This window comes from Trichosurus vulpecula, chromosome 3 (assembly GCF_011100635.1).
Source record: "Trichosurus vulpecula isolate mTriVul1 chromosome 3, mTriVul1.pri, whole genome shotgun sequence".
NCBI lineage: Eukaryota > Metazoa > Chordata > Mammalia > Diprotodontia > Phalangeridae > Trichosurus > Trichosurus vulpecula.
In genome coordinates this window covers 73,895,796-73,902,577 of record NC_050575.1, presented here as the reverse complement: position 1 = coordinate 73,902,577, position 6,782 = coordinate 73,895,796, and the positions used below count along the sequence as shown (strand labels likewise).

Genomic DNA, 6,782 nt, shown 5'->3' with positions numbered 1-6,782 from the left:
CCTCAGCTAAAGTAAAAAAGCAGGTGTAGCAATCCTAATCTCAGACAAAGCAAAAGTAAAGATAGATCTAATTAAAAGAGATAAGGAAGGACATTATATCCTGCTAAAAGGCACCATAAACAATGAAGCAATATCATTGCTTAACATATATGCACCAAGTGGTAAGGCATGCAAATTCTTAGAGGAGAGGTTAAGGGAGTTACAGGGAGAAATAGACAGCAAAACTATAATATTGGGAGACCTCAACCTCCCCCTTTCTGAACTTGATAAATCTAACCTCAAAATAAATAAGAAAAAAGTTAAGGAGGTAAACAGAATTTTAGAAAAGGCACATATGATAGACCTCTGGAGAAAACAGAATGGGGATAAAAAGGAATATATTTTCTTCTCAGCGGTACATGGCACATACTCATAAATTGACCATGTACTAGGGCATAAAAACCTCACAATCCAGTGCAGAAAGGCAGAAGTAGTCGAAGCATCCTTTTCAGATCATAATGAAATAAGAATCATTTTTCATAAAGAACCATGGAAAAATAAGCTAAAAACTAATTGGAAACTAAATAATTTAATTCTAAAGAGTGAGTGGGCCAAAGAACAAATCAGAAAAACAATTAATAACTTCATTCAAGAGAATGAAACAACATACCAAAACTTATGGGATGCAGCAAAAGCAGTTCTTAGGGGAAGTTTTATATCCCTAAATGCTTACAAGAATAAAATAGGGAAAAAGGAGATCAATGATCTGGGCATACAGCTGAAAAAGCTAGAAAAAGAGCAAATTGAAAATCCCCAATTAAACACTAAGTTAGAAATTCTGAGATCAAAGGAGAGATTAATAAAATTGAGACCAAAAAAACTATTGAATTAATAAATAAAACAAATAGCTGGTTTTATGAAAAAAACAATAAAACTGATAAACATTTGGTCAATTTAATTAAAAAAAGAAAGAAGAAAATCAAATTACCATTATCAAAAATGAAAAGGGTGAGCTCACCCCTAATGAAGAGGAAATCAAAACAATAATTAGGAATTATTTTGCCCAATTGTATGCCCATAAATTTCACAACCTTAGAGATATGGATGAATATCTACAAAAACATAAACTGCCCAGGTTAAGAGGAAAGGAGGTAAAATTTCTAAATAACCCCATCTCTCTAAAAGAAATTGAGCATGCCATCAATGAACTCCCTAGGAAAAAAATCTCCAGGGCCAGATGGTTTTACATGTGAATTCTATCAAACATTTAAAGAACAACTAATTCCAATTCTTTGTAGAATATTTGGGAAAATAGGTGAAGAAGGAGTCCTACCAAATTCTTTTTATGACACAAATATGGTACTAATACCCAAACCAGGTAGAGTCAAAACAGAGAAAGAAAATTATAGACCAATTTCGCTAATGAATATTGATGCTAAAATTTTAAATAAAATATTAGAAAAAAAGACTGCAACAACTCATCACGAGAATAATATACTATGACCAGCTAGGATTTATTTGGGGAATGCAAGGCTGGTTCAATATTAAGAAAACTATTAGCATAATTGACCATATCAACAACAAAACTAGCAAAAACCATATAATCATCTCAATAGATGAAGAAAAAGCCTTTGACAAAATCCAACACCAATTCCTATTAAAAACACTGGAAATCATAGGAATAAATGGAACCTTCCTTAAAATTATAAGTAGCATCTACCTGCAACCATCAACAAGCATTGTTTGTAATGGGGATAAGCTAGATGCATTCCCAATAAGATCAGGGTGAAACAAAGATGTCCATTATCACCCCTGCTATTCCATTTGGTTCTAGAAACGTTAGCTGTAGCAATGAGAAGAAAAAGAAATTGAAGGAATTAGAATAGGCAAAGAAGAAACTAAATTATCACTTTTTGCAGATGATATAATGATTTATTTAGAGAATCCTAGAGAGTCAAGTAAAACACTACTTGAAATAATAAACAACTTTAGCAAAGTTGCAGGATATAAAATAAACCCACATAAATCCTCAGCATTCCTATACATTACTGACAAAGCCCAACAGCAAGAGATAGAAAGAGAAATTCCATTCAAAGTTACTGTAGACACTATAAAATATTTGGGAGTCTATTTGCCAAGACAAACCCAGGGCCTACATGAACATAACTATGAAACACTTTTCACGCGAAGAAAGTCAGATCTGAATAAATGGAAAAATATCAGTTGCTCATGGTTAGGCTGAGCTAATATAACAAAAATGTCAATTTTACCTAAATTAATCTATCTATTCAGTGCCATACCAATCGATCTACCAAAAAATTATTTTACTGAGCTGGACAAAATTACAACAAAATTCATCTGGAAAAACCAGTGGTCTAGAATATCTAGGGTATTAATGAAAAGAAATGCTAGAGAAGGTGACCTAGCCATACCAGATATTAAACTGTACTGCAGAGCAGCAGTCATCAAAACTACCTGGTAATGGCTAAGAAACAGAGGTGTGGATCAGTGGAATAGGATAGGAATACAAGATGGAGAAGTCAACAACTATAGCAATCTACTCTTTGATAAACCCAAAGAGGCCAGTTTCTGGGCTAATAATTCACTATTTCAGAAAAACTGTTGGGCAAATTGGAAAATGGTAGGACAGAAACTGGGCATATACCAATATCTTACACCATATACCAAAATAAAGTCAAAATGGCTTCATGATTTAGGAGTAAAGGCTGATACTATAAGTAATTTGGGAGAGCAAGGAATAGTTTACTTATCAGATCTATGGAAAAGAAAAGAATTCACGACCCAACAAGAGACAGAGAGCATTACAAAATGCAAAATGGATAATTTCGATTATGTTAAATTGAAATGTTTTTGTATAAAAAAAAGTCAATGCAACAAAGATTAGGAGGGAAGTAGAAAATTGGGAGAAAATCTTTACAACTAGTATCTCTGATAAAGGCCTCATTTCTAAAACATACAGGGAACTGAGCCAAATATATAGGAATACAAGCCGTTCCCCAATTGAGAAATGGTCAAAGGATATGAACAGGCAGTTTTCAGAGGAAGAAATTTAAAGCTATCTATAGGCATATAAAAAAATGCTCTAAATCACTACTGATTAGAGAAATGCAAATCAAAACAACTCTTAGATACCACATCTCTCCTGTCAGATTGGCTAAAATAACAAAACAGGAAAACAGTAAATGCTGGAAAGGATGTGGGAAAATTGAAACATTTTTACATTGCTGGCAGAATTGTGAGCTGATCCAGCCATTTTGGAGAGCAATTTGGAACTATGCCCAAAGGACTATAAAAATGTTCATACCCTTTGACCCAGCAATACCACTTCTAGGGTTGTATCCCAAACAAATCACACAAGCGGGAAAAGGACCCATATGTACAAGGATATTTATAGCAGCTCTTTTTGTGGTAGCCAAAAATTGGAAATCAAAGGGATGCCCATCAATTGGGGAATGGCTGAACAAGCTGTGGTATATGAAGGTAATGGAATACTATTGTGCCATAAGAAATGGGATGATACGGACTTCATGACAGCCTGGCAAAACCTACATGACATAATGCTGAGTGAGCGGAGTAGAGCCAGGAGAACACTTATCACAACCACAGATATATGGACTCCATGAGGACCAACCCTGACAGACTTCGCTCCTCTCAGTAACACAAGGTGCGGGCACAACTCCAAAGGACTCACGATGGAGAATGCTATCTACATCCAGAGAAAGAACTATGAAGTTTAAGTGCAGATTGAGGCACACTTTATGCTCCCCTTTTTCTCTTCTCTTCTGTTTTTGTTTTTGGGTTGTTTTTTTTTTTTTGGTTTTGTTTCTTCTTTCTAATTATTCATTCCATTGGTTGTAATTCTTCTCCGCAACTTGACTAGTGTATAAATTAATTCAATTCAAAGTCATTCGTGGTAGTTATATGAGATTCCATGCCGTCTTGGGGAGGGAGTGGGGAGGGACGGGAGAAAATCTGGAACTCAAAATTATGTAGAACCATCTGTTGTAAACTAAAAATAAAAGTAAATAAAAAAAGAAATCAGAATCCACTATTCAGCACAGCAGCAGCCCTTCTTCCTCCACAGTGGTCAGTTATGAACACTGACTCCCCAGCAAGCATGTCGAAGGGACCTACAGTTGGCATTGATCTTGGCACCACTTACTCCTGTGTGGGAATCTTTCAACATGGGAAAAGGGAGATCATTGCTAATTACCAGGGAAACAGGACCACCCCAAGCTGTGTCGCCTTCACCATCACAGAATGTTTAATCGGTGATGCTGCAAAGAATCAAGTTGCAACGAACTCCACCAACACAGTTTTTGATGCCAAGCATCTGATTGTTTGCATATTTGATGAAGCAGTTGTACAGTCAGACATGAAGCATTGGCCTATTAAGGTGGTGAATGACACAGGTAGGCCTAAGGTCCAAGTGGAGTACAAAGGGAGACCAAAAGTTTTTATCCAGAAAAAGTATCTTCTATGGTCTTGACCAAAATGAAGGAAATTGCTGAAACTTACCTTGGGAAGACTGTCACAAATGCCATGTTCATAGTACCAGCATATTTCAATGATTCCCAATGTCAGGCCACCAAAGATGCTGGATCCATCACTAAACTCAATGTGCTCTGAAACATCAATGAGCCAACTGCTGCTGCTATTGGTTATGGCTTGGATAAAAATGTTGATGCCAAGAGAAATGTGTTGATCATTGACCTTGGAAGGGGTACTTTTGATGTCTCCATTCTTACCATTGAAGATGGCATCCTTGAGGTCAAGTCCAAAGCTGGGTGGGGAGGACATTGACAAACGAATGGTCAATGATTTCACTCCTGAGTTCAAGTGAAAACACAAGAAGGACATCAGTAAGAATAAGAGGGCAATTTGCCATCTTCACACCACTTGTAAATGAGCAAAGCATACCTTCTCTTTCAGTACCCAGGCCAGTATTGATATAGACTCCATCTATGAAGGTATCAACTTCTATACATCAATCACACAAGCCTGTTTTGAAGAGCTGAATGCTGATCTCTTCCATGGCACACTGGACCCTGTGGAAAAGGCTTTAAGAGATGCCAAGCTAGATAAATCACAGATTCATGATGTTTTCCTGGTGGGTGGTTCCACTCAAATACCCAAAATCCAGAAGCTTCTGCAAGATTTCTTCAAAGGCAAGGAACTCAACAAGAGTATCAATCCTGATGAGGCTGTTGCTTATGGTGCAGCTATCCAGGCTGCCATTTTTTTTCTGGAAATAAATCTGAGCATGTGTACAACTTGCTGCTATTGGATGTCACTCCTTTTTCCTTTGGAATTGAAATTTCTGGTGGAGTTATGACTGTTCTGATTAAAAGTAATAGCACCATCCCCACCAAGCAGACACAGACTTTTACTACCAATTCAGCCAACCAGCCTAGTGTGCTTATTCAGGTTTATGAAGGTGAGAGAGCAATGACAAAGGATAACAACCTGCTTGGCAAATTTGAGCTCACAGGAATTCCCCCAGAACCCAGGGGTGTTCCTCAGATTGTAGTAACATTTGACATTGATGCAAATGACATCCTCAATGTTTCTGCTGTCAATCAGAGCACAGGAAAGGAGAACAAGATCACTATCACCAATGATAAAGGACATTTGAGCAAAGAAGACATTGAGTGTATGGTCCATGAGGCTGAGAAATACAAGGCTGAGGATGAGAAGCAGAGTGCCAAGGTGTCTTCCAAGAATTATCTTGAATCTTATGCTTTCCACAAGAAGCCTACCATAGAGGATGAAAAACTTCAAGACAAAATTGGCAATAAACACAAACAGAAGATCCTTGACAACTGTAAGGAGATAATCAACTGGCTATATAAGAACCAGACTGCTGAGAAGGAAGAATTTGAGCATCAGCAGAAGTAATTGGAGAAAGTATGCAACCCCATCATTACTAAGGTGTACCAGAGTACAGAGGGCATGCCAAGAGGCATGCCCTGTGGGTGACCAGGGATGGAGGAGCCCCATCTGGAGGTGCCTCTCTCTTTTGGACCCACCATTGAAAAGGTCAGCTAAATACACCAGAACAAAGAGCATTCCAAAGAGCTTTCCAAAAATTGAAGGACTCAAATTTATAGCCAAGGCAGTAGTGGTTTAGAAGTAACATTTAAGCTACTGTGTAAATTGGGGCATTCAGAATACTTTAATGTGTGCAGAGGGAGAGAAGTGAACATTGCACTTTATTAGTATTGTAAACAAGTGGAAATGCAATTCTTGTCTTGGAGAATAAAATCTATTTAAAATTGGCACCATAAAAAAAAAGAAATTAGAATCCAATGATGTGTTTGTCTGTTTGTTTGTTTGTTTGTTTGTTTTTATTAAGCTACACACTTGGAACATAAAGTCACATACAGTTTTAAAATAAGGCTAACAGAATCTAATATGCTTCAGCTGAGATATAAACGCCAAGGGTAGCAATCATGATGTCAGGCAAATCAAAAGCAAAAGTAAAGCTAATTAAAAGAGATAAACAGACAAACTACGTTTTGCTCAAAGGTACCACAGACAATGAAAATATCTCAAAAAATAAAGCAAATTTCTCTGATAAAAACCTCATTTCTCAATCAAATAAGGAACTGTATCAAATTTATAAAAAAAATTGAGGCATTCCCCAATTGACAAATGGTCAAATGAAAGGAGGAAGCAGTTTTCAGAAAAAGAAATCAAAGCATCTGTAAATATATGAAAAAAATATAGTAAATCACCATAGATTAAAGAAATGTGAATTTAAGCAACTCTGAGATGCCACC

At 36.7% G+C, this 6,782-nt stretch overlaps 1 pseudogene; it reads left to right on the top strand.

The window, feature by feature from the left end:
* The first annotated feature begins 4,117 nt into the window (after positions 1 to 4,117).
* On the top strand, positions 4,118 to 6,048 carry LOC118842102 (annotated as a pseudogene).
* Positions 6,049 to 6,782: the final 734 nt, after the last annotated feature.